Source organism: Amblyomma americanum, chromosome 4, assembly GCF_052857255.1.
Source record: "Amblyomma americanum isolate KBUSLIRL-KWMA chromosome 4, ASM5285725v1, whole genome shotgun sequence".
In the NCBI taxonomy this organism is placed as follows: Eukaryota; Metazoa; Arthropoda; class Arachnida; order Ixodida; family Ixodidae; genus Amblyomma; species Amblyomma americanum.
Window position 1 is genome coordinate 50,720,483 of NC_135500.1, and position 12,917 is coordinate 50,733,399.

The window sequence follows — 12,917 nt, forward strand, 5'->3', positions numbered from 1 at the left end:
CCTCTGTCTCCAAGTTTCCTGTGTACGTCCTGTTAGCGCCCGCTGTTTAATTGCGCTTCTTTCCTCTGTCTCCAAGTTTCCTGTGTACGTCCTGTTAGCGCACGCTGTTTAATTGCGCTTCTTTCCTCTGTCTCCAAGTTTCCTGTGTACGTCCTGTTAGCGCACGCTGTTTAATTGCGCTTCTTTCCTCTGTCTCCAAGTTTCCTGTGTACGTCCTGTTAGCGCACGCTGTTTAATTGCGCTTCTTTCCTCTGTCTCCAAGTTTCCTGTGTACGTCCTGTTAGCGCACGCTGTTTAATTGCGCTTCTTTCCTCTGTCTCCAAGTTTCCTGTGTACGTCCTGTTAGCGCACGCTGTTTAATTGCGCTTCTTTCCTCTGTCTCCAAGTTTCCGGTGTACGTCCTGTTAGCGCACGCTGTTTAATTGCGCTTCTTTCCTCTGTCTCCAAGTTTCCTGTGTACGTCCTGTTAGCGCACGCTGTTTAATTGCGCTTCTTTCCTCTGTCTCCAAGTTTCCTGTGTACGTCCTGTTAGCGCACGCTGTTTAATTGCGCTTCTTTCCTCTGTCTCCAAGTTTCCTGTGTACGTCCTGTTAGCGCCCGCTGTTTAATTGCGCTTCTTTCCTCTGTCTCCAAGTTTCCTGTGTACGTCCTGTTAGCGCACGCTGTTTAATTGCGCTTCTTTCCTCTGTCTCCAAGTTTCCTGTGTACGTCCTGTTAGCGCACGCTGTTTAATTGCGCTTCTTTCCTCTATCTCCAAGTTTCCTGTGTGCGTCCTGTTAGCGCGCGCTGTTTAATAGAGATGTACCTACTAGCCGGGTACTATGTCATTTTGCGAGAAAATGACGCTGAAATATACGCGACAGCAGGTAACTTTCTGTGTTTTTTGTTGTACCTGCTACTGTAACAGATAGCTAAGCCGTCCGTGTGCGTGCGAGTTCACACAAAACATTTTTTTTTAGACGGCGCAACAATGGTGTGTGGGCTGTTGGAAAAATACGCGCAGGGCGAATCGCGGGCGTGTTTTGCCGGCGCCGCGGTACCTCTGCCTGCTGCGCTTCCAGATGCTGCTGGCTCGCCGCTGCCTGGACATTAATTCTGCTGCGGCTACGGGGATGCCGGGGCTCACGCAAAGCAGCGAGGTAGCTTTTAAACTGCTTATAAAGAGCTAAATGAGCGAGGCGGGCTTTAGACGGTGATTTGTGGGCGCCCCATTATAGGCGTCGGAAAATATGCAGGGTCTTGAACCGCCGAAAGTTCTTCGAACGGCTCTCTAGATAGTCTGAAGAGCCTCATGAATTCGAAATTGAAGTAGCAATTGCAACCACGCTTTTACAGTACTTCGGAATTCGGCTGCAATTGGTCGAAACAAGTGATGTTGCGGCAAAGGACAGCACGGAGTCGGTTTCCTAGTATTCACTGTCGCAAGAGTTGAATTACTCCATAACAAGGAACTATGTGATGTCCCCGTCGTCGACCATGGCCAGCTCCATGGACGACGCAAGTCTTGTTATGCACGAAAGCGACCGCACACAAAAAACACACGAGAACTGCACCACTGAACACCTCCACGGCGAGCAGACGACAAGAGCTGCCTGCACGCGCTCGATTGAAAATTGTTGTGGCACATAAGGTGCATCGCTGCTGACGCACTACACCTGCACCACAGAACTGGTCCTGCACTGCGCTGGCACCAGCGACACTTTTTCAGGACTTATGCTGTGAACCAGTTCCGAATCGAATAAAGTAGTAGCAAAATTTATTTCCGCTTATAACCACTGCATGCCGAAATGTTCATTTTTACTGGCTTCAATCGACGCGGTCTAATCCGACCTTATCCGAGTCCAGTCCAGCATGCTGTTTGTGGCGCGGCATGTTTGAGGAACGCTTTTATTTTATTGTTTGACAGTGTTAAAGCGACAGTACTTTCCTTCTCGTGTCGCTGGGGTGTGAATCAACCTTTGAATAGTGCGGGCCTCGCAGTTCCACTGCGGTGCCATAGCTGGAACTCGCCTGCGGTCCAAGAGGTAAATTTCATGTCCAGAAAGTTGGATACTCGCAAACGCGAGTGCGTTCGCTTTCACTTCCCTGTAGGACCGCCATGTGACTGCGCTCACTGAATGGAATCCCTTCGCGCACCTTTCATCGCACAGGCCGCCGTGCAGCATCTCTGTTTCTTTCCGCTCTCGAGCACGCAGATTTGTACAATTCCTGGCTTGACATTACTGCCCTGACCAGTACTCGCTCTTGTTATGTGTGTCCGTGTTCAAGGCCCTGCAGTCATAATGCCTTCTCCCTTCTCTTTGGCAGCAGTGCTTCATATGTGAAGCTCAGCCCTCCGCATTGGAATAGCGTGGTCCGTTCAACAGCTATGCTTATTCTAGATTGAAAATTGTATACTGAAGAAAGGCACTGCCTTTGTATGTGACACCAGCGCTTGCACATTTGACAACTGATTGTTCTTTGTTTGTTCGATGTGTGCCAAAACTGCGCGACTTTTCGTGCTCTTTCTTTTATTTTGATGTGCCCAGCTCGTGTATTGTTTGTATAGGGAATCAACGAAAACGCGAGCGCAAAGCAGCGGCGTCTAAAGCACGTTTCCTCGTACGTCCTAATGGGGCAATGTGGTGGACGCATGCAACCACCAGGTGTTTCAGTGCAGTTGAAAGCATGTAGAGCTGCTCCACGGTGCACTGCGGTTTTTAGATCTCAGCCTTAGCGTTTCGGCGTGGTTGAGAGAAGCAGTGCTGTAACAGAAAATATCCTGGGGATTGATTTGTTGTGAAATTAAAGGAAGCAACCCTGCATGCTTACCTGCTCACGAAACAAAATCTGCTGTTGACCACAACTGACGTTATTTTAACCAACCACACTGGTAATGTGCAGCACAGGGTATATTTTCCTTGCTGTCTGACATGTGTGTGAAATGCAGTTGCCGATGTTACCGAGCGCTGTCTGAATACACTGTGCATGCCTCGAATGGCATACCCTGGTGCATTTAATACACAGCTTTGAGAACTGGTGACCAACCATTGTGACAGTTTTAACCACCTAATGAACACTTTTTTTTTTGAAATTGCTACCAAAATGGTCATTTCGTTCCCATGCAGCCATTTGTTGGTAAACCAAAAAACTGCTTTGGACGAGCCTTAAGCCAGACACGGTATGCCAGAAAATACACGGCAAGCTGGACTCGTCATGAGCCAGAAATGACAGTTGGCTTATGATGAGCCCGGCTCGTCCAAGTCCGCTGGGGGTTGGAATGCATTCCTCTAGGTCAGGCTGGAGTGCCACGCACAAAGGCTGGTGCTAAAACAATACAAGCTGCTGCTGTGCCTGTTTTCTTGTGAAGTGTGAGCCCTCAGACGAGGACCGTGGTACAAGTTCGTAGTGGCATCTGTGCTTCCTGCCATTTCCTGTGTTGTCTGCTGCACGTCATATGGCCAATGGCACCTGGTGGGGCTGCTGACTTGTTGCATAAAGTTGGTTTTTTGTATCTTACAGCTAAAGCCCAGAAATCTAGGTGCTGAAACAAAAATCAAAATAGGCAGGCTTATAGGCACTTGAAGAATCACTTAGCTACATAAAAACCGGGGGTAGACGGCTTGAGTTATAGTTTTATTGTTTAGCAGCCAGTTGCAATAGTGTGAATAAGCGAAATTTTGCTGATTCATTCATTCATTCATTATTTATTGCATATCTTGCAAAATACAAACAAACATTGATGGACCCATAGCCACTGGCTAGTAACGGGTCCATAATCAACATAGGATACAAAATAAATGCAGCACGCAAACAAATGAAACAAGAAATACAATCCATAACACAATAACTCATAACATGCATAGTTTATACAAAAATGAATATGAAGTCACTTATTAACAATATTTCTGAAAACAGAACCTCTTTAAAGCAGGAGTAAAATTAATGTCTTGTTTTATGTTTAGTGGCAAAGTATTCCAAATAAGAGCGCCGTTAAATTCTAAGAGCCTTTTCCCGTACAGGTTCTGACATGGAGGTAGATTAAAATTTTGGTTTGTGGCAGCTCTTGTGTTTAGTAACGGAATTTTGAACAAAGTGATGGGAAGTGGATTATTAGTTGCTATGATTCTATGAATGATCTGAGCAATTTTGAATTCGAACAGTGCATTTAGTGGCAGAACATGAAGAGAGAGAATTGCACAAGTACATGCTACTTTGAGAGGTCCTTGAAAAGGATATAATTCTTAATGTGCGCTTTTGTAGGGAGAATACAGGTTCCAGGTAAGTAGTAAAGGGAAGTCACGAATTATTGCACCTACTGTGAATGAATAATGCACGATTGATAACATTAGTCTAGCATGGATAGCTCACAGTGCCAGATGGAAGCTGTTATAATCGACATCTTGAGGTTCTAAAGTTTTACACTAATTTACTCTTTATTTACACTAATTTTGTTGTTCACAACTTTGCGCTTCGAAAAACTTCTTTGCAGATCACACGAGGCAAGTGGTGCCAACTTCTAACAAGTCCACATTCTCTCCACATACCACATATCTGATGTCCAACAGTCACAAAGTCTATTTTTTTCCCTGACTACTTCCTCTAGTTCTGGCTTCTAGTTTTGATCTCTGAAATATTGTGCCCGCATAGTTCGCATGCTGATATCCAGAGGGGCCTTTGGCTGCATGCATTGCAACAGGTGCTGTTTTTTGAATTATCTGTTCACTGCTTTTACTGATGTCATTAATTGTTTTTTGTTTCCTTGACTGCTTTAACTTCTGAGACGAAATTTTCTCTAAAAGTGTGTGCAGAAAGGCTGTATTTGCAAAGAATTGGCAAAAGGGCTGAGAAGTTTTAAAATGGCAGATTTAGATGTTTATATGGCATCTCTACTGGCGTCAGCACTCTTTAACACGAATGCTCAACAGTGTGGCTTGGACTGATACTAGCGCTGCGAAGCATTGGCTGCTGAAGCATTGGCTGCAAAAGCCTTGACAGTGCTCTTGGTATGTTTGCAGCTTTTGACGACAGCTGGAGTGCAGTTCAGTTTGACTTTTCCTTTGCCTTTGTCTAGCCGACTGGGAGAGTATGCACTCTAAACAGGCCTATTTCATCACGTTTTCCCTCGTGGCTGCGGTCTCGCGCATGCACAGAAACACGTTGCTGTTTGCTTGTTTGCGCAACCTGACATGGCATGCGGCAGCTCGTGTGCCTTACGAATTGTTCTATAAAGCTGTCGCTTCAAAGAAATAAGGATTAGGAAAAGTAGAGCAAATGTCAGTTTGTGGTGGTTTTAATGTTGGATAACAAATAAATCTGCAGGTTGGAGTTGTTCAGGTTGTTTTTGATTTCTCCACTCTCTAAAAGCACTCCATTCTCTGCGGAGTGTTCTTGCAGGTTAGTGTCCGGCTGACCGCTTTGGCCGTACTGCTTGGGAGGTCTTATATACTCTGGCATGTCGGGGTTTGCTCTGCTTTTTTCCTAATTTTTATTTCTTTCCAGCACCTTTGAGGCCAACCTATCCAGCTGCACCAGCTATCGCACACCATGTCATGTTGGTGAGATAAGCAAGCTGCAGTTTGTTATCTGTGCTCTTGTGGGACCACAGCCACCAGTGAAGCAGGCCCGTATGGAGCGCGCACTCTCCCCGCCATGCAGACAGGTGAAATACATATCAAATCGAACAAGCCAATTCGAAAAACACGTAAGGTTTCTAGCGCGCATCTTACATGCTTCTAACACGCTTCTTACCATGTTTGAACATGGTAGCCATTATGACGCTGATGCAACCTAGGTATAAAGAGAGGCCTTTAAGCTCCTCACACTAGTTATGATGCATTTTATCACTATAGGATCATAAGATCCATTTATCATTTTGCCGTCATTTTATCATGCGTTCTGTTCTGCAGCTAGTGTTTTGCGACAATTTGTGTAACGCAAACACTCATGTCAGGTTTAAGCGTAATGAACCTGTTCTTGCCCCGCAGGGGGGCGCCTGCAGCTTGCAGGCGTCGCGACGGTGAGTGGCGACACCGCGGGTTCCCGAGCATCCGCAGGGACATCCCCGCAAGGGGATGATGGTGAACTGTGCATCACCACGGACCTGAGCACCCGCGCCTCGCCGTGCGTGGCATCGCCGTGTCCGGGGAAAAGGGTATCCTGGTGGTTGAGCCGATGCCGAGCGTTTGGACCTTTATGGCCCCTCGTCGGAGGCAACACACCACTTTGGCCCCAGCTTCCTGCAGACGGCACCTCCGGCCTGACCCGACCGGGGGGAATCGGCAGTCGCCTTTTCCTATCCTCCCCTCCATCTTTCACTTTCCTATCTCTTTCTTACAACTTTCCTGTCTCCTCCTCCTTTCTCGGTTTTGTTTCACTTTTCATAGGTGGCGAGGGTTAACCTTGTGTGACCAACTACCCTGAGTTGCGTCATATTTGGTTATAGTTGAGGTGTACAGCTGGCGTGGGCAGGACTTGCGTGCAAGTTGCTGTCCCGTCCCCTTGTTGGACTCCGTGGTGGGTGGCTGGCAAACACGTGGTGGGGTGCATGGCCGAAAAACAAAGTTTTTTATGGCTCCCCAACTTTCAAAACCTGATCGCTCTCTCAAAAGAGGGCGGAACGAGGCAGACAACTTCTTTCAAAAAAGAAAAGTAACTTTTCCCAAATATCATGTGATCCACAGTGAACAACAAGATAAACAGGCAAGAATAATATCCCCCTTCCTTGTGTCAAAGTGCTTGACTGAAACCCTAGGCATTGGCTATAAGCTGTCAAAAATGGCCTGCGGCGACTTATTGCTCGAACTGTGTGACAATGTCTAACATTCTAAGCTCTCCAACCTAACGTCCATAGGGGAAATCCCGGTCTCCGTGACTCCTCATCGCTCACTAAACACTGTCCGAGGCGTAATATCGGAAAATGATTTTCTTCACATAACTGAAAAAGAAATGCTCGAAGGGCTCATCGACCAAGACGTCATAGATGTCCACCGAATCAAAATCCGGAAGGACAACAAGGAAATAGACACAAAACACATGATCCTGACGTTCAACACCAGCACCCTGCCCGACACAATCGACGTGGGATATTTGAAAATCAATGTAAGACCGTACATACCAAACCCTCGCAGATGTTTCAACTCCCAAAGGTTCGGCCACGGCTCACAGAGCTGCCGCGGTCGTAAAACTTGTGCAAAATGTGCCTCGAACGATCACCAGTCTGATGTATGTGACGCAGCCCTGTGCTGTGCAAACTGTGAAGGAGAACATGCTGCATACTCCAGGGCGTGTCCGTCCTGGAAAAAAGAAAAAGAGATAATCACCATAAAGACAAAAGAAAACATTTCTTTCAAAGAAGCGAGAAGGCGTTTTGCGCTAACAAACACACTCTCCCTCACAGCAAAACAAAACTTCGCTGATGTGGTGCGCAGGGGCGTAGCACCACACAGCACTCCGGCACCTGCCAAGGCCGCTGCCACCGAGCCTATGGCAGGGCCATCCACGCCCCAGGCAGGGTCAGCGAAAGCTGCCCTGTCACTGCCAAAGCAGGGACCGCCGGTCCATGGGTCGGCATCCCGCAGGACCTCCCCCCGTCGGGAGAAACCTGAAACTAACACAACCGCGGCTGCGCGGTCCTCCAGCACCTCTGTTGAGGTGATGGATACAACACCCACTCCGCCTCCATTACAGCGGCGGAACAGCTCTCGTGAGCGAAAAAAAGACAGGCCCCTCATAACGGGCCCACCACATAAGTAAATCACCTTTCATTTTCTCTCAAAAACACAAGCATGGCTTTTTTAATTCAATGGAATTGCAGAGGACTTATGCGGAATTATAGTGACATAACACATATTTTAGGGTCAATGTTACCCATAGTTTTATGTCTTCAGGAGACCAATCTTGGTCCACAACATGTACATATCCTGAAACATTATCAAACTTTTAGACGCGATCGCGAGCAGGCATATTGACTCTCAGGAGGCGTCGCAATTGTCGTCCAAAGCGGCATCCCTGCGCAAGAAATCAAGCTCAATACAAAATTTGAGGCGTGCAGTCAGCATTGTCAGCTATAAAACAGTAACAATCGGTTCTGTATACATTCCTCCACATTTTACATTAACAGTCCATGATCTAGAAGAATTGATAGATGAACTTCCAGAGCCATATCTGGTTGTTGGGGATTTTAACGCTCACTCCCCTTTTTGGGGAAGCGAGTGCTGCGACTCTAGGGGGCAAACAATCGAAGATTTTATCCTCTTAAATAACATCTGTCTTTTAAATACAGGAAAAGCAACTTATTAATGCCCAAGCTCGGCAAAAATGAGCTTTCTCGATTTAGCTTTCGCATCACCATTGCTTTTTACTGATTTTAAATGGGATGTTTTAAATGACCCTCTGGGAAGTGATCACCTACTTATTATCATCAGGCTCTCATTGTCTACTGCAGTCATCCCCACAAGACCACGGCGCTGGAAACTTCACCTCGCCGACTGGTCACTTTTTACAGCTAATGCCACACTAGAAAAAGAATTTTTGTGAAGACCTCACCATCGACGAAATTAACGAAAGGTTTACTACATGCATAATATCGGCCGCTACACTAGCCATACCACAAACAACAGGACTCGTACACAAAAAAACAAAGTATGGTGGACGCAAGAATGCACATTAGCAAAAAAACAACAAAATAAAGCTTGGGGCTCTCTGCGTCGGTATCCAACAGTGGAGAACTTGATTGCCTTTAAGAGGGCCAAGGCAAGAGCGCGATTCGTTCGAAGAAATGCCGAGAAATCCTCATGGCAGAAATATGTGTCCTCAATAAACAGCTCAATAACCTCAAAAAAGATGTGGGAAAAAGTTCGTAGATTCAGTAGTGACCATACCCCTTTCACACTTCCTCTGTTGACTACACCCGGGACACAAACATCATTAGAAGAACAGGCCAACATACTAGGTGAGCATTTTGCTGAAGTTTCCAGTTCGTCCAATTACACAAACACGTTCCAGAAGCACAAAGCAATAGCAGAAAAACAAAAAACTTCCATTTGCAGCAGGTATGCACGAGGACTACAATCAAACCATCACACTCCAGGAATTGAATAGTTTATTATCTTCGTGTAAAAAGACAGCACCAGGCCCAGACAATGTGCATTACGCTATGCTCGTCCATCTCTCTGAGGCTGCCGTGCAGGCATTGTTGAAATTCTTTAACAAAATATGGACCACTGGGAATATACCTGACGAGTGGAAGAAAGCAATAATGGTGCCTTTTCTGAAACCCGGAAAACAACCAACAAGTCCTAACAATTACAGACCGATAGCCCTCACCAGCTGCATTGCTAAATCTTTCGAAAGCATAATAAACATTAGACTGACCTTCACAATTGAATCTCGTCGACTCAGATTTACATCAATGTGGATTTAAGAAAGCATGCTCGACCGCTGATCGCCTTGTCCGCCTAGAAAACACCATACGGGAGGCGTTCATCCACAAACAGCAGTGTATCGGGGTCTTCTTCGACATGTAGAAGGCATACGATACCACGTGGAAGTTCGGCATCCTCCGCGACCTAGCAGAGCTAGGTATCCGCGGCAGGATGCTGAACTGCTTGAACGACTTCCTGACTAACCGCACATTCAGAGTCCGTCTAGGAGCAACTCTATCAATAACATTCACCCAAGAGAATGGCGTACCCCAGGGATGCATTTTAAGTACGACACTCTTTATAGTAAAAATGAATTCTTTGGCCAAAGTAATACCTAAGTCCGTAATGTATTCAGTTTATGTAGATGACATACAGATAGCATACACTTCTTCCAACATACTGTCCTGCGAGAGACAAATACAAATCACACTGAATAAACTGGCTGCTTGGGCAGAGAAAAATGGATTCAAGTTCTCCCCTCAAAAAACAGTAGCTGTTTTGTTCTCATTACGACGAGGCCTACAGGTAGATCCCAATCTGTGCTTGAATCAAACCACACTGCCAGTCAAACAGGAACATAAATTTTTAGGCGTCACTTTTGACAAGAAACTTACATTTCTACCACACATTAACAACCCGAAAAAGAAAGCATCCCAAGCCCTCAATGTATCAAAGGTACTCTCGCGAAAACGGTGGGGGTCCGATAGAGCATGCCTATTACAAATATATCGCTCCTTGGTGCGCTCCAAGCTGGACTACGGGTGCGTGGTATATGGTTCGGCAAGAGCATCCTGCTTGAAACGACTGGACCCTGTTCATAATCTCGGCCTGCGCCTATCAACTGGAGCATATAGAACATCCCCGGTAAATAGTCTTTATGTTGAAGCTAATGAGCCCACACTAGAGGATAGAAGAGTCACACTTACATGTACGTACATCATAAAAACCCGTTCTCTTCCTAACATCTCTGCTATCCCATTGTTACCAAGTGCCCATCTAGGAGATTATTCAATAATAAACCACATTTTATCAGGCCACTAATAATGCGCTTTGAAGATAAATGTGAAGACTTAGCAGTGCTGGACGCCCTACCTAATATTGCACAATGACATGAATATCTACCACCATGGTACAGCCTTCCTTCGGTGTGTGACTTCACACTGACACACGTAAACAAAGAGAAAATACCACACGAGCACATACTACAAGAGTTCTTTGCACTACAAGAAAAATATAACACTGAATTTTACACTGATGGCTCAAAAACAGAAAGTCATGTCGGAAGTGCAGTAATTCAAGGAACAAATGAAAAAATGATACGATTGCCACAGTATATATCGGTATTTACTGCGGAGTGTTATGCCATCTTTGTAGCTGTAGAACAAATAGTAAAACAAAACATAAAAAATAGCATCATTTACACCGATTCACTCAGTATGCTAAAAGCGCTGCATTCTACAAACGCTGCTGAACCCATAATAGGAAAAATCATACATAACATAGTTAAAATTACAAAGCAAAAACATAACATTATATTCTGCTGGGTCCCTAGTCATGTTGGAATTTTAGGTAATGAGAGAGCAGATGCTTGCGCAGCACAAGCTAGAATTGGCCATATAAAACAAGTTAACATACCACAGAGGGATTTTTCTAAATTACTGCACAGTAAACTCAGGAATAAATGGCAGATTGCATGGGACAAACAAACAAACAACAAACTACATTCTATAAAACCTGTTTTGGGAGAATGGAGATCATGTACACATCAGGAGCGTTTCATAGAAGTTATTTTGTGTCGACTACGCATTGGACACACACACCTTACTCACAACTTCTTACTGGCAAAAAAAGACAAACCTCTGTGCGAAATGTGTGGCGATGAACTCACGGTAAACCACATTTTAATTGTATGCAAAAAACTGGAACAACTGAGGAAAAAATATTTCACAACATTGTACAATGAATAAATCCCACTACACCCCAAGTTACTTTTAGGAGATCAAGCACTGGTTGATTTTTCAAGTATTTTTAAATTTCTCAGAGAAGCCAATGTTTTATACAAACTGTAGATATAAAAAGCGTAACCTTTAACAAAAGCTCTAACCGTGTGTTTGGCGCATCATAGCCTCAGTTGCTTTTGCGCCATTAAAATCAATATAACTAACTAACTAACGAACCTGTTCTTGGTGCGTGCAGTTGCACCGTGTTTGTGTTGACACAACTGTAGTTATGTTTGCACCGTTCATACTTTATCCTTGTCTTGACTGGTTTGTTGAAACTTCATTCCCTTTACCTCTCTATGGAGTTCATGGTGAACAAGGGAGGGGAAAGCATGAGGGTGCTCGGAAAAGTTTCAACAAGAAAACTTGGCTTCATATGGGCATAGCGTTCATCATTGGCAGGGTTCAAATAGGGTCTTCATTCCAAGGTGGACGGCCCAGTGAGGGTCAGCAGGGCGAGAAGTGGGATGGGGTGCCTGAATCTTGCCCAGGCATGATGGCAGCTAAAAAGGATAAACCGGTTGAGCCGCAAAACTGTGAAAGGAAGTAGGCCAGCACAGTCCAAAAGAATCGGGGGGGGGTAGCAGGCTTGAAAGGCTGTGTGTCCAGCAACGATAGGTGGCATGGTATGACTGGCTGGGCTGACCTGGATAGACAAGAACACAATTCGAAAGGAGGGGGGAGGAGCGCAAAAGGAAAGGGTTCCTAAGGAATGGTAGCAGATGGGGCAGAGCTTAAGGCAAAAGTAGATAGGAATAAATGAGAACTAAAGAAAGGGATAGGGGAAGGAGGAGAACAGGAAGTGTAGGCATGAGAGTAGGGTGAAAGAACCGATAAAGAGGTGTATAAAGAGGTGATGTGCGGTGCAGAGAAAAAAGGGCGTGTAATAATTTTTTTTCCCTATGACCCAATTCAAAACCTTTTTAAAAAATGACTTCTGTGCAGGAATGTACCCGAGAGATTCTCATTTTCCTTTGGAGTCGTTGATCCCTGCTGGTTGTAAGGTTTTAAATTTGTAGATTTGGAATGATTCTGTGTATTTTCTATTCCTTGCAGATTTGAAGCCTGATTGCTGAATGAATAATTTTATTTTATCGAACTTCTGGCCACTTTGATTAAAATGTTCTGATACTGACTTTTGCTCACTGCTTGTCCATTTCTCTGATATATTATTTGTCACTGGAGGTGTATTGAAGCATGTAGATAACGTTGGGTGACATGCAGTTAAAGCTAGTCTTTATGTGGAAGGTAAAATCTCTCGCCATGCTTCTAGCAGTAGTGTCGCTTTGTAAATGCTTGCTTGTCTTGCAGTTACGTATACAGCATGAGGTTACTGTCATCGGGGATTTCTTATCGAGCCTAGCTTGTACTAGGATATCTCTCAGGTTTCTGTGGTGTATGTATGTCATGGTGCATCAGAAAATGTTTTATAGGGATGGTTGTTGCTAGTTAAAATAGGGCGGCATTTCTAACGAATTTTGTTCATGCTAGGAATTGCGTTTGAGTGTTTCGA

The 12,917-nt window shown here is 45.1% G+C and overlaps 1 protein-coding gene across 2 annotated transcripts in view; it reads left to right on the forward strand.

Annotated features, from left to right (window-relative positions):
• The first annotated feature begins 1,839 nt into the window (after nucleotides 1-1,839).
• The window catches only part of LOC144127943 (uncharacterized), a 134,633-nt gene continuing 123,555 nt past the window's right edge, over nucleotides 1,840-12,917 (forward strand). For both annotated transcript variants that reach the window (XM_077660959.1, XM_077660960.1), the window contains exon 1: nucleotides 1,840-2,024. The gene's annotated coding sequence lies outside the window, so the exon portion shown is untranslated. The remainder of the gene's footprint in view (nucleotides 2,025-12,917) is intronic.